General features: G+C 42.2%; 1 protein-coding gene across 1 annotated transcript in view; it reads left to right on the top strand.

The window, feature by feature from the left end:
- Nucleotides 1-23,482, top strand: part of ZNF248 (zinc finger protein 248) — a 76,751-nt gene that overhangs the window by 47,027 nt on the left and 6,242 nt on the right. Inside the window, exons 3-4 of the mRNA XM_058437024.1 lie at nucleotides 16,214-17,441; nucleotides 18,842-21,888. The gene's annotated coding sequence lies outside the window, so the exon portion shown is untranslated. The remainder of the gene's footprint in view (nucleotides 1-16,213; nucleotides 17,442-18,841; nucleotides 21,889-23,482) is intronic.

Here is a 23,482-nt window from a genome sequence, read left to right as displayed (position 1 = left end):
TCCGTGTACTTGGGTACATTTTTGGATGAGTAAGCTAATAAATTATCTGTTGTTCTATAATTATGTTTGCACCTTGCCTGAGAGAAAAAGATCTTCATTTCCCTGTCCCTTGAAAGCACTGAGAAGGGGTTATCAAAAAAGACACTTCTGAAAATGGCTTATCTTTCTAGATTACCATAAAACACCATTTTAGTTGATACTGATATTTAGCAGACACATTTTGAGCTCTTCCTGAAATGTTTGCCCTCTCCACCTAACAATAAGTTTATGGAGTCTGAAAAATTAATCTGTAGAGGGCATTTTTCCTCAAAGCAGTCTCCACTGGCTTTTTAGCAGTTTTTTTTGAGATATAATTTATGTAACTTAACGTTCATCCACCGTGTGTACAATTCAGTGATATTTATTAAATTTTAAGAGTTGTACAAACATCACCACAATCCAATTTTACATTTATATCACCCAAAAACATTCCTTCACACCAATATGCTGTTGGTCCCCACTCTAACCCCCAGCCAATCACTGATCTGCCCTGTCTCTATAAAATTGTCTTTCAGCCTGGCCAACATGATGAAACCCCATCTCTAACAAAAAATGTAAACTTTAGCCGGGGATGGAGGCATGTGCCTTTAGTCCCAGCTACTTTGGAGGCTGAGGTGGGAGAATTGCTTGAACCCAGGAAGCAGAGGTTGCAGTGAGCCAAGATTGTGCCACTGCACTCCAGCCTGGGAGACAAAGTGAGACCCTGTCTCAAAAAACAAAAAACAAAAACAAAAAAGTCTTTCTAGACATTCATATAAATATTTAGTCTTTTGTGTCTAACTCCTTTTATTTAACAAAATGATTGTTTTAGGTTCATCCATGTTGTAGGGGTTCCAATTTCTCCTTATCCTCAACATCATTTGTTATTGTCTGTTTTTGTAATAACCATTCTAGTAATTATGTAGTGGTATCTCATTGTATGTTTAATTTGTACTTCTCTAGTGACTAATGATGTTTGCTTTGTTTGCATTTGTGTATTTTCTTTATTTTTTGAGACGGAGTCTCGTTCCATCACCCAGGCTGGAGTGCAGTGGTGGCTTCATGGCTCACTGCAACCTCCACCTCTCAGGCTTAAGTGGTTCTCCTGCCTCAGTCTCCTGAGTAGGTAGGATTACAGGCACATGCCACCAAACCTGGGTAATTTTTGTATTTTTGGTAGAGATGGGGTTTCACCATGTTGACAGGTTAGTCTTGAACTCCTGACCTCAGGTGATCCACCTGCCTCCGCCTCCCAAAGTGCTGGGATTACAGGTGTGAGCCACCGTGTCTGGCCCTTGCATTTGTATATTTTCTTTGATAAATGTCTCATTCAAGTCTTTTGCATGTCGTTGTTTTTGTTTGTTTGTTTGTTTGTTTTTTGAGACAGAGTCTCACTCTGTCGCCCAGGATAGGGTGCAGTGGCACAATCTTGGCTCACTGCAACCTCCACCTCCCGGGTTCAAGCGATTCTCCTGCCTCAGCCTCCTGAGTAGCTGGAACTATAGGCGCCCACCACTACACCTGGCTAATTTTTTATTAGTAGAGATGGGGTTTCACCATGTTGGCCAGGCTGATCTTGAACTCCTGACCTCAGGTGATCTGCCTGCCTCAGCCTCCCAAAGTGCTGGGATTACAGACTTGAGCCACCGTGCCTGGCCAACAAGTTATGAGACTTATCAGAAATATTACTTGCAAATATTTTCTACTAATATATGGCTTATCTTTTCATTGTCTCAGTGTTATCTTCTGAATCACAATAACTATCACTTTTAATGAAATCTAGTTTACATTTTTTTATATGAATTCTGCTTTGTTGTCTAAGAACTCTTTGCCTAACCAATGGTCAAAAAGATTTTTCTTCTATACTTTCTTCTATAAATTTTATACTTTTAGCTCTTATATCTGGGTCTTTGATTCATTCTGCTTTAATTTTCATATATTGTGTGAGGTAAAGGTCTAAGTTATTATTTTTTTTTGGCATGGGGATATACAATTGTCCCAGCATGATTTGTGGACATACAATTTGTTTTAATGCCAAATTTAATTTCCTCTTGAAGTATCTTGGCACTTTTGTCAAAAATCAGTTGACCAAAAATAAATAAATAAACCAAAAACCAAAAAACATACATGCAAAAGCAGAACAGGAAAAAAGATCAGTTGGCCACTGACACATAGCATCCTGGGCAGTAAAAGTTTATTCCTGGACTCAATTAATTTCCATTATCTATGTGTTCATACTTATGCCAGTGCCACACTGTCTTGATTTTGGTAACTTTATAGTATATTTATTTATTTATGTATTTTACTTATTTTTTTGTTGTTGTTGTTTTGAGATGGAGTCTTGCTCTGTTGCCCAGGCTGGAGTGCAGTGGTGTGATCTCAGCTCACTGCAACCTCTGCCTCCCAGGTTCAGGCGATTCTCCTGCCTCAGCCTTCTGAATAGCTGGGACTACAGGCGTGTGCCACCATGCCCAGCTAATTTTTTGTACTTTTAGTAGAGACAAGGTTTCACCATGTTAGCCAGGAAGGTCTGGATCTCCTGACCTTGTGATCTGCCTGGCTCGGGCTCCCAAAGTGCTGGGATTAAAGGCATAAGCCAAAGCGCCTGGCCTATAGTATACTTTAAAATCAAGTAGTATAAGTTTTACAAATTTGTTCTCTTTCAAGATTGTTTTGGTTTCTTAGACATGACACCTAAAGCATGAGCTACCAAAGGAAAAAAATGAATAATTTGGACATCAGCAAGATTAAAACTTTCGTGCATTATCACAATATCCAGCCTTATTTAATCCATAAACATGGAATGCCTCTTTATTCAGTTCATGTAAATAAAAATTTCCATAAAATACACGAAGGTAGAATACAATTATTAACCCTACAAAATGAATTTTGAGAAAGAAAGCAGCTGTAAACTATATTATACTTTGAAATTCATAAAACAAAAAGTAGTACTGTTTAAAAAACTAAACTGATCTTTCATACTCTTATTTTTTCAATGGAATGATTCATGTATAAACCTACATAACATTAAAACTATGCAACTTCAAGATTATGTCTACATTTTAAATTATTTGCATTATATAGTCATATAATGCATATAGCACTTTTTTCTTGTTTTTCTAATTTTTACTGGGTTGTCTTGGAACTAAATAGTAGGCTATTGGAGCTGATGTTGTTGGTTGCCTACTCTACAAGTTATTCCACATTACTTCCCTGCTGTCAGCCTGGATGTTAACCCTCTCCCACATGATTTGGGAATGACATGAAACACAGAGGCACTGTGGGCATAAAAACAACCTATAATCAGAATATATTTGAATCCCAAATAGAACAATTCACTGTTTTTCCAGAGTAGAAGGATTCCCGTGAAATCATCCTGCCAAAAGAATCTGATTGATCTCTGCAAAAAATGGTAATATACTGAGTGCTCTGCATTGGTCTCTACTTCTGAAAAGTCAGATATTTAGAAGGAGCTTGATCAGCCTTAGTGAGATAAAACCCATGTTTTCAGGCCCAGGTATAGTGCCCATTTCCTGCTGTCATGGCTACTCCATTCTTGGGCTTGTGTGAACACTCATGGGACCTAGGCTGACAGCCACTGGATAAATGATTCTGTCCACTGCTGCTTCTGTGGTAGCTGCTCTTTGATGGACATTAACAAAAGGCTCAAAGATCTGCACAATTTGTGTGCACTACCAGATATCCAACTCCCTTCTTCTTTACAAGACCTCCTTGGCTCCAGTCTTCCAATCCTGTTCCAACCAATCAATCTATTTACCAATCTTCAAGAATCTGGGTATTACCTTAGCTCACTTTTCTTGCCACAAATAATAATAAACAAGTGTGTGATTTGAAGTCCTGTTCATTGGGAGGATTTCCCCATCATCACCATCTTTCAGGGACATTCCTGAGTGGAATTTTAATGGCCATGGAAGACAGCAATGTGAGAGAACCAGGCCCAGGATTTTCCTCTGATACTCTGTCACAGGGAATACTCCATGGAGTGTTCGTTCTTGGCTGAAAGATCTCTATTGAACTCACTACATGAATTGAAGTAGAGGTAGTCATATGACAGAGGTAAGTGCCATGGGTCACCTATTTATATAAATTACTTAAGTTGCTGAGACCTGTTCAGGCCCAATTCCCAATGCACCATTTTTGTTGCACAATAAACTGTTGTTTCCCTGCCTGTTTTGTGATTTGGTGTGAGTCTGACAGTAACCCCACATCATGGGAAGCTGTAGTCACATAGTCAATAGATTACACTAAGTCAGCTGCTCAGTTTGTACTAGGATCCAGTAGTACACAGGAGCTGCTTTTGAAACAATGAGAGGTTCTTTGCTGCAGATAGCATGGTTTTGCTCCAGAATCCTAGAGGACTGTGCTGTTACTGGTCTATTTTGGCTTGTCAGAACCCCACACGGTGTTACGTTACACCACTGAGAACTTTAGTGCCATTGGATGAAGGACAACAGATGGAACCTGCTATGAAACCCTTTCCTGCTGTGCGCCCCACTCAAAACTGGCCTTCCTCCAAGGCACCCAGTAAGTGGGACAAAACAATATTCCCAAATGTAGTAGGTGTTTTCCCCATGTGTAAACAGACCTTCCAAATACCTTTCCTTTTTTTCAGCGGCAGGAGACGCAAGCTGTGTAATAACTTGATCTTAACACTGGGGGGAGTGTCCAACCTTGTACCAAACACCAAAATGCTGATACAGGTGTTTTTTTTGTTTTTTTTTTTCCCTCAACCTCTACTAAACACTTATCTTACCAAGGTAAGCAGAGTACTTGCCACTTTCTCCTCACCAGGTTCCATTGATGTGCCATCCATGTAGTGGCCAGGATGATGTTTTGTGGAACTCACTGTGTACTACACTGTGACAGAGGGCAGGAAAATTAACAAGACTAGGACAAGACAATATATGCTGCTATCTTGTCTAGGACAAAGTGAACTGCATTTGAGTCTTCAGGGAAGTTGAAAAGGATACTTTTGCAGTTTAATAGCTGCATTTTAAGCTCCAGAGATTATTTTTTATAGTAAAAGCACAAGTAGCACAACAACTATGATTATTACCATTCTGCGATTGATATTGCTTCTGATTTACCAATTTAGCCAGGGAGAGGGAAATCTTAATTGGCACCACTGGCCTTAACTACAATTAATGGCTCTTACTCCACAAGTCCGGGAGGCAGTGTGAAGACTCTGGCGCCTAATAAGTTTATCCATTCCAATTATTCACTCAAGGGCTGAGTAAAAGACCGCAGGACATATCTGTATACTCTGGACTTTAAGATGGATTGGATGAGGACTCTAACATCTGGCCTTTGTACATTCATAGCATGCATAATGGTGGCATTTTGGGTTCCCTGGTTTCAGTCAGATTATACTCTGAATATAAACATTCCAAAGATCTAATATTCCTTTTTTGCCAGTGTACTGTTGCTCTGGTAAATGCATAGACACCTCTTTGGGAGGCTGGGCACAGTGGCTCACGCCTGTAATCCCAGCACTTTGGGAGGCCGAGGCAGGCAGATCACCTGAGGTAGGGAGTTCGAGACCAGCCTGACCAACATGGAGAAACCCCATCTCTACTAAAAATACAAAATTAGCTGGGCGTGATGGCGCATGCCTGTAATCCCAGTTACTCAGGAGGCTGAGGCGGGAGAATTGCTTGAACCCGGGAGGCAGAGATTGCGGTGAGCCGAGATCATTCCATTGCACTCCAGCCTGGGCAACAAGAGGAAAACTCTGTCTTAAAAAAAAAGTCTCTTTGGGAGAAATATTAAGGGACTAGCTATTGTATATAGTTGCTATGGCTTTGGGAGGCCCTCAAAAAGATTCTTCCTTCCCTTCCATCTATAAACTCTGGATCTCAGAACTGGTTCAAGGAGGAAAACTGGGTGAGAGATTGTTAATATTTTTCCATTACACCACCTAATGTCAACCCATCCATTCTTGACCTGTTTTTTATTGTGTAAGCTAAATGTTTCAGGAAGTGAATTGTCACTTCTCTTTTCACTTTCTTGATAACACCATTTGATGCACAAAAGTTTTTAACTTTGACAAAATCTTATTTATTTTTTGCTTTGGCTGGTTGCACTTTTGGTGCCCTATATAAGACGACATTGCCATGTCTGAATCATGAAGATTCACCCCTATATTTTCTTCTTAAAGTATTATGGAATCCTATATTTAGATTATATATCCATTTTGAGGTAATTTGTGTATATGGTATGAGAGGGGTTCAGCTTTTTATGCTCTCCTTTAACAGTACATTTTATCTCTTAATGGTAACTGCTTCCTGGGAATGAGATGGGGCATGATATGACCAGTGAATACTCCAGAGAATTGTCTATTGCTAGGTATTCTTGGCTGTAAACTTGGCACCATTCTTTGACTAGATATGTTTGGAAATTTAAGCATGTGACATGGTCCACTCAGGAGTTCTTGAGTGGTATGGCCTGCATCTGCCATGTAGATAGGAATTGTGCCATACCCAAAAAAGGTTTCTAGCACAGTCAATGCTGGTAGTATCCTCAAGAAGAGGGTAGAGCATCTGTATGGTCTATTTGCTAGGGCCTTCCAGGCTTGGTGCCCAAGCTATGTGCCTTGGAGTCCCTTTGCCATTTGTATTAGTTTCCTGGGGCTGCCATGACAAAGTACCTAAAACCGGGTGGCTTAAACAATAGATATTCTTTCACAGTTCTGGAGGCTAGAGTGTAAGCCTCCAGAATGTGGCAGACCCATGTTCTTTCTGAAGCTTGCTGGGGAGAATCCTCTCTTGCCTCTTCCTAGCTTCTGGTTGTTGCTGGCAATCCTTAGCATTCCTTGACTTGTAGACACATCAATCTTTGCCTCCATATCAAAGGGTGTCTTCCCAATGTATCTCTATGTCTACATTTCCCTCACCTTATAAGGATACCAGTCATTAGAAAAGGGCCTACTTAACCCACTGTGACCTCATTTTAACTTGATTACATTTGAAAATACCCTATTTCCAAATAAAGTTACATTCACAGGTACTGTGTGTTAGGACTTGAACATGTCTTTTTGGGAGGACACAATTCGACCCACAACAACCTGCCCTCTGCCCCCCAACCCCCGCCAAAATTCATATCCTTCCTATGTGCAAAATATATTCACCTCTTCCCAATATGCCCCCAAATCTTAACCCATTACAGCATTAACTCTAACTCCAGCATCTTATCTAAATATAATAAATTCAAAAACTCCTAAATCCAATCTTGTAAATCATCTTAATCAGTCATGGTCCATCCTGGGGTAAAATTCCTCTCTGTCTACAAACCCGTGAAACTCAAAAAAAAAAAAAATCTGTTTCCAAAATACAATGGTGTGCAACATAGTACTAGAGGCAAGACCACAGTTGGTGGAGTGGTGGTTGGCTGCACATACTCCTGGTAGGTTGATTTCATTGAATTCTTCAGGTGAGTTTTGCTGTTCCAGCCTTTGAAACTGAACCGGGTAATATTTTATTTAATGGACATCCATATACTCAAGTGTCTGTAACTGATAATGCTAAATCTATTATAAAAATTGATGTTTTCATTATATGTAATACTTCTCCGAATTGTAAGGGATGTTCCCAGAGTAGAAATTACACAATTACAATGGATACTGGGACAAGTGCACAGGCAGTCTTCCCTAGCCCAGCCATGTACTGTCAGTCAATAAATGCAGGAGAAGATTAATAACCTTATTAAAGAGTTGGTAGAGACAGGAGTGCTTCACTGTTCAACAAGCTGTACAGACTGCTCTCCCACTCAGGCCAATTAGTCCTAATAAGCCTTTAGAGCTACAAATGTCAGTGCCTGGTCAATGTACAAACTATAGTCACCTAAGCATCAATCACACCTTTCTCATACATAAAAAGGTAGCCAGTTACTTTCCCAAGTGCAGGTAGCCCAGAGGTTGGAGTCTGTTGGGTGCTGGTACACTGTCCCTGAGGAGGCCCAGACTGGGTTAACAGGTTAGCTGAATTAACGGCTGAGGGGTGTACTGAGGCATTATGGCTGTGCAACTACAGAAAAAACTGTTAACAACTTTACATGAAAAAGAAAACTCCAACCAATGGGCAGAGTTGTGGGTCATGGGGCTTGTCCTGGATGGCACACCTTCAAATGCATCTTGCTACATTTTCACTGACTTATGGGCAACAGCCAACAAGATGGCAAGTGGTCCAAGACCTGGATGCAGGAACAAGTCCTAAACCCTGTCAGGTGGTACCTTATGACAGCAGATAGTCCAGTACGCTTATCTCTGTCACTCACGTGGGCTCCCATGGAAAAGGACCCTTCACAATGAATATCGGTGGCATCAACAGATGTTGGGTCCGGCTGATCGTACTTGAGCCACCGAGGTAAAGACCATAGACATCTGGATATACCATCACACAGGACATGGTAGTCCTATATTCCAGGACCCTTTTTGAAATAAAATCACATTCTAGGGTTCTGGGTAGACAAGAATTTTGAAAGCACACTATTAAACCCAGTACATTACAAGGGTCAAATTAACCATCATATCCCCGCAGTTCACGTGTGCCGAATGGTCCCCAACAAAAACGTGTCCCTCATGGTCCCCAACAACTGCGCTCTGTCTTTTTGCTTTTCTTTGCAATCTCCTTTTGCAATCTCCTGCAGTGCTTCCCTGCGCTTCTCTTCCTTGCAGAGACGCCCCGGAACCTTCAGGTCTATACACCACTCCGGGAGCGGGTTCAGCCCGAGTGTGACAGGCAGGCGAGCTAAGGAGGTTTGGGCTAGGGCCAGGGTCCCGCGCGGCTGTGGGGCAGTAGGAGCGGGGGCGGGGTGTCCCTGTGAGTCTGAGGGTGGCCGGGGATCGCAAGTTTGGGCACGTGCGCGCTCGTCCAGGCCCCGCGCGGGGTGCGCGCCTTGGCCCTGGAAGGGCGCGAGCTTTGCTTCCAGGCTGAGCTGGGTGTGAATTAGTCCCTACGCCAGAGGATGGACCTGCGTGGGACGAGGAGTCCTCACCTGTAGAGGGATGCTGTTAATATGTCTATCAAGAAGAGTCGAAGACCAGGCTGCAATGCAGTAAACCACGGCGTTTATTGAGGTTTTAGGAATTGTGATTCGGGAGACGCATTGGGCTGGAAGCCAAATTGTATTCCAAAGAGAGGGAGGGGAACCGGGAGGAAATCAGAAAGGAAGCTACGGATGTTTACGCAAGTTCTGAAAGAATTATCTGTTGGTGGAAGTGGGTGGCTTAGTACTTGAGTCCATAGTTCATTGGTTGTTACTGTTCAGGAGTTGCAACGCTGCTGAAATTCAGCTGTTTTCCAGAATTTTGTGGTCGTTGCAGTTTGGCCCACTTGAAAGGTTCAAGGCAAGTTCCATTTTTTTTTTCCATAATTTTTTTTTTATTATACTTTAGGGTTTTAGGGTACATGTGCACAATGTGCAGGTTTGTTACATATGTATCCATGTGCCATGTTGATTTCCTGCACCCATTAACTCATCATTTAGCATTAGGTGTATCTCCTAATGCTGTCCCTCCCCCCTCCCCCAACCCCACAACAGTCCCCGGAGTGTGATGTTCCCCTTCCTGTGTCCATGAGTTCTCATTGTTCAATTCCCACCTATGAGTGAGAACATGCGGTGTTTGGTTTTTTGTCCTTGCGATAGTTTACTGAGAATGATGTTTTCCAGTTTCATCCATGTCCCTACAAAGGACACGAACTCATCATTTTTTATGGCTGCATAGTATTCCATGGTGTATATGTGCCACATTTTCTTAATCCAGTCTATTGTTGTTGGACATTTGGGTTGGTTCCAAGTCTTTGCTATTGTGAATAGTGCCGCAATAAACATACGTGTGCATGTGTCTTTATAGCAGCATGATTTATAGTCCTTTGGGTATATACCCAGTAATGGGATGGCTGGGTCAAATGGTGTTTCTAGTTCGAGATCCCTGAGGAATCGCCACACTGACTTCCACAATGGTTGAACTAGTTTACAGTCCCACCAACAGTGTAAAAGTGTTCCTATTTCTCCACATCCTCTCCAGCACCTGTTGTTGCCTGATTTTTTAATGATGGCCATTCTAACTGGTGTGAGATGGTATCTCACTGTGGTTTTGATTTGCATTTCTCTGATGGCCAGTGATGATGAGCATTTCTTCATGTGTTTTTTGGCTGCATAAATGTCTTCTTTTGAGAAGTCTCTGTTCATGTCCTCTGCCCACTTTTTGATGGGGTTGTTTGTTTTTTTCTTGTAAATTTGTTTGAGTTCATTGTAGATTCTGGATATTAGCCCTTTGTCAGATGAGTAGGTTGCAAAAATTTTCTCCCATTCTGTAGGTTGCCTGTTCACTCTGATGATAGTTTCTTTTGCTGTGCAGAAGCTCTTTAGTTTAATGAGATCCCATTTGTCGATTTTGGCTTTTGTTGCCATTGTTTTTGGTGTTTTAGACATGAAGTCCTTGCCCACGCATATGTCCTGAATGGTATTGCCTAGGTTTTCTTGTAGGATTTTAATGGTTTTAGGTCTAACATATAAGTCTTTAATCCATCTTGAATTAATTTTTGTATAAGGTGTAAGGAAGGGATCCAGTTTCAGCTTTCTACATATGGCTAGCCAGTTTTCCCAGCACCATTTATTAAATAGGGAATCCTTTCCCCATTTCTTGTTTTTGTCAGGTTTGTCAAAGATCAGATAGTTGTAGCTATGCGGCATCATTTCTGAGGGCTCTGTTCTGTTCCATTGATCTATGTCTCTGTTGTGGTACCAGTACCACACTGTTTTGGTTACTGTAGCCTTGTAGTATAGTTTAAAGTCAGGTAGCGTGATGCCTCCAGCTTTGTTCTTTTGGCTTAGGATTGACTTGGCGATGCGGGCTCTTTTTTGGTTCCATATGAACTTTAAAGTAGTTTTTTCCAATTCTGTGAAGAAAGTCATTGGTAGCTTGATGGGGATGGCATTGAATCTATAAATTACTTTGGGCAGTATGGCCATTTTCACGATATTGATTCTTCCAACCCATGAGCATGGAATGTTCTTCCATTTGTTTGTATCCTCTTTTATTTCATTGAGCAGTGGTTTGTAGTTCTCCTTGAAGAGGTCCTTCACATCCCTTGTAAGTTGGATTCCTAGGTATTTTATTCTCTTTGAAGCAATTGTGAATGGGAGTTCACTCATGATTTGGCTCTCTGTTTGTCTGTTATTGGTGTACAAGAATGCTTGTGATTTTTGTACATTGATTTTGTATCCTGAGACTTTGCTGAAGTTGCTAATCAGCTTAAGGAGATTTTGGGCTGAGACAATGGGGTTTTCTAGGTATACAATCATGTCATCTGCAAACAGGGACAATTTGACTTCCTCTTTTCCTAGTTGAATACCCTTTATTTCCTTCTCCTGCCTGATTGCTCTGGCCAGAACTTCCAGCACTATGTTGAATAGGAGCGGTGAGAGAGGGCATCCCTGTCTTGTGCCAGTTTTCAGAGGGAATGCTTCCAGTTTTTGCCCATTCAGTATGATATTGGCTGTGGGTTTGTCATAGATAGCTCTTATTATCTTGAGATACGTCCCATCAATACCTAATTTATTGAGAGTTTTTAGCATGAAGGGTTGTTGAATTTTGTCAAAGGCCTTTTCTGCATCTATTGAGATAATCATGTGGTTTTTGTCTTTGGTTCTGTTTATATGCTGGATTACATTTATTGATTTGCGTGTGCTGAACCAGCCTTGCATCCCAGGGATGAAGCCCACTTGATCATGGTGGATAAGCTTTTTGATGTGCTGCTGGATTCGGTTTGCCAGTATTTTATTGAGGATTTTTGCATCAATGTTCATCAAGGATATTGGTCTGAAATTCTCTTTTTTGGTTATGTCTCTGCCAGGTTTTGGTATCAGGACGATGCTGGCTTCATAAAATGTGTTAGGGAGGATTCCCTCTTTTTCTATCGATTGGAATAGTTTCAGAAGGAATGGTACCAGTTCCTCCTTGTACCTCTGGTAGAATTCAGCTGTGAATCCATCAGGTCCTGGACTCTTTTTGGTTGGTAAGCTATTGATTATTGCCACAATTTCAGAACCTGTTATTGGTCTATTCAGAGATTCAACTTCTTCCTGGTTTAGTCTTGGGAGGGTGTATTTGTCGAGGAATTTATCCATTTCTTCTAGATTTTCTAGTTTATTTGCATAGAGGTGTTTGTAGTATTCTCTAATGGTAGATTGTATTTCTGTGGGATCGGTGGTGATATCCCCTTTTTCGTTTTTTATTGCATCTATTTGATTCTTCTCTCTTTTCTTCTTTATTAGTCTTGCTAGCGGTCCATCAATTTTGTTGATCTTTTCAAAAAACCAGCTCCTGGATTCATTAATTTTTTGAAGGGTTTTTTGTGTCTCTATTTCCTTCAGTTCTGCTCTGATTTTAGTTATTTCTAGCCTTCTGCTAGCTTTTGAATGTGTTTGCTCTTGCTTTTCTAGTTCTTTTAATTGTGATGTTAGGGTGTCAATTTTGGATCTTTCCTGCTTTCTCTTGTGGGCATTTAGTGCTATAAATTTCCCTCTACACACTGCTTTGAATGTGTCCCAGAGATTCTGGTATGTTGTGTCTTTGTTCTCATTGGTTTCAAAGAACATCTTTATTTCTGCCTTCATTTCATTATGTACCCAATAGTCATTCAGGAGCAGGTTGTTCAGTTTCCATGTAGTTGAGCGGTTTTGAGTGAGTTTCTTAATCCTGAGTTCTAGTTTGATTGCACTGTGGTCTGAGAGACAGTTTGTTATAATTTCTGTTCTTTTACATTTGCTGAGGAGAGCTTTACTTCCAACTATGTGGTCAATTTTGGAATAGGTGTGGTGTGGTGCTGAAAAAAATGTATATTCTGTTGATTTGGGGTGGAGAGTTCTGTAGATGTCTATTAGGTCCACTTTATGTAGAGCTGAGTTCAATTCCTGGATATCCTTGTTAACTTTCTGTCTCGTTGATCTGTCTAATGTTGACAGTGGGGTGTTAAAATCTCCCATTATTATTGTGTGGGAGTTTAAGTCCCTTTGTAGGTCACTGAGGACTTGCTTTATGAATCTGGGTGCTCCTGTGTTGGGTGCATATATATTTAGGATAGTTAGCTCTTCTTGTTGAACTGATCCCTTTACCATTATGTAATGGCCTTCTTTGTCTCTTTTGATCTTTGTTGGTTTAAAGTCTATTTTATCAGAGACTAGGATTGCAACCCCTGCCTTTTTTTGTTTTCCAGTTGCTTGATAGATCTTCCTCCATCCCTTTATTTTGAGTCTATGTGTGTCTCTGCACGTGAGATGGGTTTCCTGAATACAGCACACTGATGGGTCCTGACTCCTTATCCAGTTTGCCAGTCTGTGTCTTTTGATTGGAGCATTTAGCCCATTTACATTTAACGTTAATATTGTTATGTGTGAATCTGATCCTGTCATTATGATGTTAGTTGGTTATTTTGCTCGTTAGTTGCTATTGTTTCTTCCTAGCCTCAATGGTCTTTACAATTTGGCATGTTTTTGCAGTGGCTGGTACCGGTTGTTCCTTTCCATGTTTAGTGCTTCCTTCAGGAGCTCTTTTAGGGCAGGCCTGGTGGTGACAAAATCACTCAGCGTTTGCTTGTCTGTAAAGTATTTTATTTCTCCTTCACTTATGAAGCTTAGTTTGGCGGGATAGCAAATTCTGGGTTGAAAATTCTTTTCTTTAAGAATGTTGAATATCGGCCCCCACTCTCTTCTGGCTTGTAGAGTTTCTGCTGAGAGATCAGCTGTTAGTCTGATGGGCTTCCCTTTGTGGGTAACCCGACCTTTCTCTCTGGCTGCCCTTAACATTTTTTCCTTCATTTCAACTTTGGTGAATCTGACAATTATGTGTCTTGGAGTTGCCCTTCTCGAGGAGTATCTTTGTGGCGTTCTCTGTATTTCCTGAATCTGAATGCTGGCCTGCCTTGCTAGATTGGGGAAGTTCTCCTGGATAATATCTTGCAGAGTGTTTTCCAACTTGGTTCCGTTCTCCCCATCATTTTCAGGTACACCAATCAGACGTAGGTTTGGTCTTTTCACATAGTCCCAAATTTCTTGGAGGCTTTGTTCATTTCTTTTTATTCGTTTTTCTCTAAACTTCCCTTCTCTCTTCATTTCATTCATTTCATCTTCCATCAGCGATACCCTTTCTTCCAGTTGATCGCATCTGCTACTGAGGCTTCTGCAATCTTCGCGTAGTTCTCGAAACTTGGCTTTCAGCTCCATCAGCTCCTTTAAGCCCTTCTCTCCATTGGTTATTCTAGTTAACTATTCTTCTAATATTTTTTCAAAGTTTTTAACTTCTTTGCTATTGTTTTGGATTTCCTCTCGTAGCTCAGAGTAGTTTGATCGTCTGAAGCCTTCGTCTCTCAACTCATCAAAGTCATCCTCCATCCAGCTTTGTTCCGTTGCTGGTGAGGAACTGCGTTCCTTTTGAGGAGGAGAGGTGCTCTGTTTTTTAGAGTTTCCAGTTTTTCTGCTCTGTTTTTTCCCCATCTTTGTGGTTTTATCTACTTTTTGTCTTTGATGATGGTGATGTACAGATGAGTTTTTGGTGTGGATGTCCTTTCTGTTTGTTAGTTTTCCTTCTACCAGACAGGACCCTCAGCTGCAGGTCTGTTGGAGTTTACTAGAGGTCCACTCCAGACCCTGTTTGGCTGGGTGTCAGCAGCGGTGGCTGCAGAACAGCGGATTTGCGTGAGACCACAAATTCAGCTGTCTGATAGTTCGTCTGAAAGTTTTGTCTCAGAGGAGTACCCGGTTGAATGAGGTGTCAGTCTGTCCCTACTGGGGGGGTGCCTCCCAGTTAGGCTGCTCAGGGGTGAGGGACCCACTTTAGGAGGCAGTCTGTCCGTTCTCAGATCTCCAGCTGCGTGCTGGGAGAACCACTACTCTCTTCAAAGCTGTCAGTCAGACAGGGACATTTAAGTCTGTGGAGGTTCTTGCTGAGTTTTTGTTTGTCTGTGCCCTGCCCCCAGAGGTGGAGCCTACAGAGGCAGGCAGGCCTCCTTGAGCTGTGGTGGGCTCCACCCAGTTCGAGCTTCCTGGCTGCTTTGTTTACCTAAGCAAGCCTGGGCAATGGCGGGCGCCCCTCCCCCAGCCTCGCTGCCGCCTTGCAGCTTGATCTCAGACTGCTGTGCTAGCAATCAGCGAGACTCCGTGGGCACTGGACCCTCCGAGCCAGGTGCGGGACACAATCTCCTAGTGTGCCGTTTTCCAGGCCCGTTGGAAAAGCGCAGTATTAGGGTGGGACTGACCCGATATTCCAGGTGCCGTCTGTTTCCCCTTTCTTTGACTAGGAAAGGGAACTCCCTGACCCCTTGCGCTTCCCGAGTGAGGCAATGCCTCGCCCTGCTTCGGCTCGCGCACAGTGCGCTTCACCGACTGTCCTGCACCCACTGTTAGGCACTCCCTAGTGAGATGAAACCGGTACCTCAAGCAGAAATGCAGAAATCACCCGTCTTCTGTGTCGCTGGGGCTGGGAGCTGGAGACCGGAGCTGTTCCTATTCGGCCATCTTGGCTCCACCCTCAAGTTCCATTTTTTTGTTTTGTTTTATTTTGTTTTTTTCTCTGCAGATTTGTAGGATGTGCAGGCAGCCCTTAGAATGACTTCCTACCTCCAGTTTAGAGCTCTCAGTCAGAGTAAGCCCATTTTGTATAGCACATCCCACCAATAATATGTGCCAAGCGGAGTGGTTCTGAGTTTCACATTTTTGGCATATGTAAAAAATTTGGCACAGAGCTTAGTAGTTAACCTCAGCTGATAAGGTATTTGGAAGATACTTTGTTTTTCTCATTAGCTCTTTTATTTAGTCCTTACAACAATCTTTATGTGACTGTTTTCCATCTTGACAAGCAAGAAAACTGAGGATCTGAGGGTTCAAGTGAAATGGTGAAGGTCACACGGCCAGGGTAGACCACCCTACCTAAAACCATCTTGTATTCCTGAAATCATACTGAAGTGGGTGGGGGGTGGCTGAGTGTCACCTTGTAGTCATGTATTCTGGGGTTTCTCAGCATCTTGAAGCCCTTGGGTCAGGCTGCATGACTGTTGCTTGGACTCCTGCACTGTCCAACCTTCTGCATAGTCAGTGCCTTCAGAGTTTAGACAAGGAGGTTCTTTGAGATTTGGAACCCTGAGTGAAGCTTCTGAGTAAAATGATTTTGTCCTTTAAGCTCAGGTTTCAGCTCCTTGGAAGAAAGCAGTTCTTGTGAAGTAAGAAGAAGGGGCCCTAGGAACAGGAATCCCACCTTGAAGATTGCTTCTCTAACCTGAACGTTGTCAGCCCAACTTCAGAGCAAAGTCAGGAAACTACCAGAAAGGGCAGAGCCTGACGGTTTGCACAGCCTGAAGTAATTCTTCCTCCTGCTCAGAATGAGTGATGCTCTGTAAATGTCATCACATCCAGAACGTCTCCCCACTATGATGAAAGGTTTGGACCACATCTCAGAAAAGATAGGTAACTGGACTGAGTGGTAGCAAAGGGTATGCTGGTGGAAATATTAATCTTGGAGGGTTGGTGTGGGCACCGTCTGCAGGGAGAGATCACTGGGCGTAGCTGGAGGAATTCTATCTCCAGTCTTTAACCAACATGCCCCACATTCAGTCTCCATGGTCTTTGTCCAGATTCTGAGCTGCTCTCATACCATGTCCATTGTGATATGGGCCCTCTAGAGATGTAGTGCCACCTTACGTACCCTGATCCTATAGAGGCAGAGAGTAGGGGTGTCTGTGTCTGCATCATTGCAAAGCTGAGAAACCTTGACTCTTGGATGTGTAAGTAACCTGTCCAGACTCATCCAGTTTGTAAATGGCAGAGCAGGAATAGAAAACACCCATCCATCTTATAACAGGTAAGTCACCTGCCAAGTTCTGTTGCAACTGAGTTAGAAGCAAACAATCTTAAAACAGACCTTTCCTCAAAGCACTCCCACCATTTGCTGCAGCATGATTTCGTAAGAGTTAGCAACTCAGTAGGAATGTAAGTAAACAAATATCCTGAGTATTTCACCTACAGGAGTGAACATGGCAGATAATAATTTGTCTTCTGATATAATATTATTTGTTGAATTAGTCCCAGATTAGTTCTGAAAGAAAAATGAAATTGACCATTAGGAAGTGAACGCAGTGAAAAGTTGCATAGCCAACTTCTGTGAGTTCTTGTCAGATTTACTTGTGTGAATTCTCACTCAGCATGGCTCTTGCTGTCTCCTCAAGGGCCAAAGAAACTTTTTCCCATAGACGAGTGTTTAACCAGTTGGTGAGCAGCAGTTTTTAGGAAGCTGAATCTCAAAGGTCCATAGCAGGCCAGATCTCGCATGACCACCCCTGTGTTCTCCCATAACTGTACATTCAGCTTCCCCTGCACTTTCCCAAGAGCAACAGAAAAAAAGCAAATACCAGGTGAGTTGTTTATTCTTTTCTCATGTTTCCATTGCATAAAATGATATAAGATTAACATGATAAAAATTATCAAGGAATTTATAGTTAACAGATCTAAAATAAGGAAAAGTCAACATATTAATTATAAAGACATCAAGATAATTACAATAGTTTTATTTTAGTGTGTATATATTATAGATTGTGTTGTATAACTGTAATTATTAGTAACATGCAGACTTATCTCTGATATTCTGTGCAAAAGGAAAGTGCTTTGTTTTGACTATAAGAATAAACAAAAGAGGCCGGGTGTGGTGGCTCATGCCTGTAATCCCAGCACTTTGGGAGGCCGAGGTGGGTGGATCATTTGAGATCAAGAGTTTGGGCCGGGCGCGGTGGCTCACGCTTGTAATCCCAGCACTTTGGGAGGCCGAGGCGGGCGGATCACGAGGTCGGGAGATCGAGACCACGGTGAAACCCCGTCTCTACTAAAAATACAAAAAATTAGCCGGGCGTGGTGGCGGGCGCCTGTAGTCCCAGCTACTCGGAGAGGCTGAGGCAGGAGAATGGCATGAACCCGGGAGGCGGTGCGCCACTGCACTCCAGCCTGGGCGATAGAGCGAGACTCCGTCTCAAAAGAGTTTGAGACCAGCTTGGCCATATGGTGAGACCCAGTATCTACTAAAAATACAAAAATTAGTCAGGTGTGGTGGCATGTGCCTGTAATCCCAGCTACTCAGGAGGCTGAGGTAGGAGAATCGCTTGAACCCTGGAGGCAGAGGTTGCAATGAGCTGAGATTTTGCCACTGCACTTCAGAGTCTGCGTGACAGAATGAGACTCTGTCTCAAAAAAAAAAAAAAAAAAAAGAATAAACAAAAGTAATTCTTCATGGAACACAAAGATTCCTGGCCTGAAGTCTAAGAAAATGTCTTTAACTCTCTTCAAGAAAGTGATGGAGTTGACACCCTCAGTTAACAAGCCTGAAATGCATGCTGCCTGTGATTGCCATGCTGTTTGTTCTTTAGTGGCACAGAAGGCAGAAAGTCAAAGGACAGCTCAATTGATCCAGTTGGTGGATTTCTTCTGTCTGCTTCATGTGTTTGTCTTCCTGGAGTTTTATAGCCTACCATATCCCCAGGTGTTTTATAACTCTTACCCTATTTTTCTTGACTGATTACATACTCTCTAGATTTTTAACTGTATCAAAGGATAAGATAACCCCTCGAGAGCTGAAACACAAAAGGTGAATTTAGTGCCTTTAAAGTGATAGCTCTCACTGGTTAGATGTGCTCTTGCTGAGCAAAGCAAACTGTTAATTTTCTATAGGATTTTTGCAAAATGTTGGTGTATTAATTTCCTGTGACTGCGGTAACAAATAACCACAATCTTTGTGTTCTTTTAACAGAAATGTATTCTTTCCCAGTTCTGGATCAGCCTGAAATCAAGTGCCATCTGGGCCATGCTCCTGCTGACAGATCTAGAGGAGACTACTCCCCATTTCTTCTGGTGGCTGTCAGGAGAGAAGGAGGGAAATGGAATGGAGGAAAAACTTTAAGAAGAAGAAAAATAACATGCCCTAAGCCCTGTGTCAATCACTGTTCTCCAGAGAAACAACTGATAGGATATGGGTGCATGTGCCTGTTTTGTGTGTGTGTGTGTGTGTCTGTGTGTGTGTATTCATTTTAAGAAATTGGTTTATGTGATTATGGGGGCTGGTTGAATGTAAAATTTGTAGGGCAGGCCAGCAGGCTGGGAGCTAGGCAGACGTTAATGCTGCAGTCTTGAGGCATAATTCCTTCTCTGAAGCCCTAACCCCCTCAATGCCTCAGAATGTGACTGTATTGGAGATAAGGCCTTTACAGAGGTAATTAGGTTAAAATGAGACCATTAGCGTGGGCTGTGATCCAGTCTAACTGGTGTCTTCATAAGAAAGAGAGATGAGGACATGCACCAGGGGGATGTGTGTAGAGAGGATGACCTTGTGAAGAGACAGTAAGAGGATGGCCACCTGTAAGCCAAGGAGAGGGGCCTCAGAAGAAACCAACCCTGTCTGACACTAGGAGCATAACAAATAAATTCCTGTTGTTTAAGCCACCCAGTCTATGGTACTTTGTTATGGCATCCCCAGAAAATGAATGTATACAAATAGTGATTCTATTTTTAACATTTTGAGGAAACACACCATACTCTTTTCCATAGTGGCTGCATTGTTTTATGTCCCTCCAACAGTGACAAATGTTCCGATTTCTCTATATCTTCACTAACACTTACTTTCTATTTTTTGATAGCCATTCTAATAGCTGTGAAGTGAAGTAACATTCTCTTGAGTATAATTGAGGATACTAATAATCTCCAATGTCTCCAAAAATAGTCTCTTCTGATTCTTGATACAGATTATTATTATTATTATTTGTTTTTTAGATGGAGTCTTGCTCTGTTGCCCAGGCTGGAGTGCTATGGCGTGATGCCAGCTCACTGCAACCTCCGCCTGCTGGTTTAAGTGATTCTCCGGCTTCAGCCTCCTGAGGAGCTGGGATTACAGGTGTGTGCCACCACGCCCAGCTAATTTTTGTATTTTAGTAGAGACAGGGTTTCACCATGTTGGCCAGGCTGGTCTCAAACTCCTGACCTCAAGTGATCCAAAGGCCTCAGCCTCCCCCATTTTTTTTTTTTTTTTGATAGTCACGTCTTCAGTTCATATTGGTACATATGTAGCTTGTTTTACTGGTTCTCAAATTTCTAGTGAAACTTCATTTTCCATTTACATTTATAAGTGAAGATTTGGTTTGATTCATGTAGGTGGCTATTGTGAGTTTAGTCAGAAATGTGGAACGCTGTTACTTCATCCATTTACTTCCCTTAATGAAAGAGCTGACTTCAAGGATCTGTAAATGAAATCATTGGAAAGATGAACAGGAATAAATTCCCTGTCAGGTTATCAATAGGGAGCATATAGGTGACTAAAGGGATTCTCCGTGTCTAAAGTGCAGGTTTCTCATACTGTGGTGTTAGACCACTGTGATCTGTCTCATCAAAGACTTGCCTTAAAGCAAAATCTTTTTCTCTCTGATTGATTTGGCCATTATCAGAGCCCCAAGTATTTACCCATATTTACATAATACATTCTTTTTATCTGCTTTATCTTTCAGCCTCCACTGTGCTTATTATACAGTGGCAACTTCCCAAAGGGGTCTGATAGTCCTTCAGTTCTTTCCTCAGCTAGTCCATCAGCACTCTGCCCACTTGGAGTTCAGTGGTGTCTGGTGGCAATATATATTATATACGTAACACACACAGACACATAGTGCATACAGTTGGTTCTCACATTGCACGATAGTATGGAGCTCTAAAAATGGCTGTAAAAGCAGAAATCAGACTAGAAATCCTTTTTTTTTTTTTTTCTTGAGACAGTCTCACTCTGTTGCCCAGGCTGGAGTGCAGTGGCATGATCACAGCTCACTGCAGCAGCCTCGACCTCCCAGGCTCGAGATCCTTGCATCTCAGCCACCCAAGTAGCTGAGACTACAGGTGCATGCCACCATGCCTGGCTAATTTTTGTGGGGTTTTTTTGTTTTTTGTTTTTTGTTTTTGGAGAGATGGGGTCTCCCCATATTGCCTAGGTGGGTCTTGAACTCCTGGGCTCAAGCCATCTGCCTGCCTTGGCCTCCCAAAGTGCTGGAATTACAGGTTGTGAGCTACCACACCCAGCCTAGAAATCTTAATTGATGGGAAGAATTTCAGTTGTTCCATTACCTTTAGAAATGTTTGTCAAGGCCAGGCAGGGTGGCTCATGCCTGTAATCCTAGCACTTTGGGAGGCTGAGGCATGTGGATCACTTTGAGGCCAGGAGTTTGAGACCAGCCTGGCCAACATGGCGAAACCCTGTCTCTACTAAAAATACCAAGAAAAAAATGTTTGTCAAAACATTAAAAAACACTTTTATTATTGGTTATAAATGTACATGGAACGGAAAAAATAGTACAAACTAGTATTTATTTAGTACCAAGTTCCCTGTCACTCAATCCAGCTGCCTAGAATGTCTTAAATGGCAGTGGGGTCAGCATTCCCATGGTCACTTGTTTCTTCTACATCTGCATTGATATGTCCAGTTTGAATTTCACTTCTGCTCTAATCACTTTTCATTTCTTTACTGCTCTCTCATCTTTGTTTTGGCCAATTTCCTTTTCCTTTTTTTTTTTTTTTTTTTTTTTTGAGACACAGTCTTGGTCTGTTGCCCAGGCTGTAGTGCAGTGGCATGAACTTGGCTCACTACCACCTCCGCCTCCCAGGTTCAAGTGATTATCCTGCCTCAGCCTCCTGAGTAGCTGAGATTACAGGTGCATGCCACCACGCCTGACCGATTTTTGTATTTTTGGTAGAGATGGGGTTTCACCATGTTGGTCAGGCTGGTCTCGAACTCCTGACATCGTGATCCGCCTGCCTTGGCCTCCCAAAGTACTGGGATTACAGGTATGAGCCACGGCAGCTGGCCTCCTTTACCTTTTAATCATTTTTGCAAAATGTCTTGGGGGTTTGTTGCTGGGAGATAAGGAGGCCCTACACAATTACATGCTTTGTGATTTGTGAATGAACTGAGTGACAGATGTGAGTGGTCAGCCACTGGCTGACTTTGAAAGAATGACATGATTAGTCATTGATCGTGGTGTGCATCTATTATTAATGTGATTTGTGGACTTAAGAGCTAGAGTGAAGTTTGTATTTTATGCAGTTACAGATAACATACCAGGCTAAATGGAATCTGACCTTTGTTGTTGGGACACTGGTGTTACTTAACTGAATTGTCATAACTGAAATTCCTGCATATCAGAATCATGCAAAGTGTGGACCACCTGGAAATACATCTATATTCATGCATACCTATCTACTGCTACAAATATGTGGATGCTGAAACTTCTTTCCTGGCAGGGTGAGTCATCAAATACTTTGGAGACCATTTGTTTAAAGGAATAATCCCCAAATTGCCACAAAATTCCATTCACTAAACAGCTCAAGGAATTTATATCATTAGAGCTCAAACTTGTCCAGGCGCAGTGGCTCACACCTATAATCCCAGCACTTTGGGAGGCCAAGGTGGGCAGATCACCTTAGGTCAAGAGTTCAAGACCAGCCTGGCTGACATGGAGAAACCCCATCTCTACTTAAAATACAAAAATTAGCTGGGCATGGTGGCCTGTAGTCCCAGCTACTTGGGAGGCCGAGGCAGGAGAATCTCTTGAAACTGGGAGGCAGAGGTTGCGGTGAGCCAAGATTGCGTCACTGAATTCCAGCCTGGGCGACAGAGCAGGATTCTCTCAAAAAAAAAAGAAAAAAAAGCTCAAAATGTGTCTTAGGTGTTTTAATATCCACATAAACTAGTGCAGATTCATGCATATAATATATTTTATCTGCATGTCTTATGCATGAATTAGGAAATTAACTGGGTATTTTTACTGTTTTTCTTTCTCCCATAAAATATGACATAAAATAGAGAATATAGTAAACATCCTATATTAACTTTTTCTGATGATCTCAACAGTCAACATGGCAAAGAATTAGTTCCTACATATTATCAGGGGAACCTGCCCCCAATATTTCATCATGAGTCCTTGTCTATTTTCCTGGTGTCAGCCTGTCTGAGAAATAAAGGGGAAGAGTACAAAAGAGAGAAATTTTAAAGCTGGGTGTCCAGGGGAGATCACACGTTGACAGGTTCTGTGATGCCTCTCAAGCCACAAAACCAGCAAGTTTTTATTAGCGATTTTCAAAAGGGGAGGGAGTGTACAAATAGGGTCTGGGTCACAGAGATCACATGCTTCACAAGGTAATAAAATATTACAAGGCAAATGGAGGCAGGGCGAGATCACAGGACTGGGGTGAAATTAAAATTGCTAATGAAGTTTCGGGCACGCATTGTTGTTGATAACATCTTATCAGGAGACAGGGTTTGAGAGCAGACATCTGGTCTGACCACAATTTATTAGGCGGGAATTTCCTTGTCCTAATAGGCCTGGGAGTGCTACGGGAGACCAGGGCTTATTTCATCCCTTATCTTCAACCATGAAAG

This window comes from Hylobates moloch, unplaced genomic scaffold (assembly GCF_009828535.3).
Source record: "Hylobates moloch isolate HMO894 unplaced genomic scaffold, HMol_V3 SCAFFOLD_3, whole genome shotgun sequence".
Taxonomy (NCBI): Eukaryota; Metazoa; Chordata; class Mammalia; order Primates; family Hylobatidae; genus Hylobates; species Hylobates moloch.
Note: the sequence above shows the minus strand (reverse complement) of the source record. Positions and strands in the feature narration are given on the sequence as shown.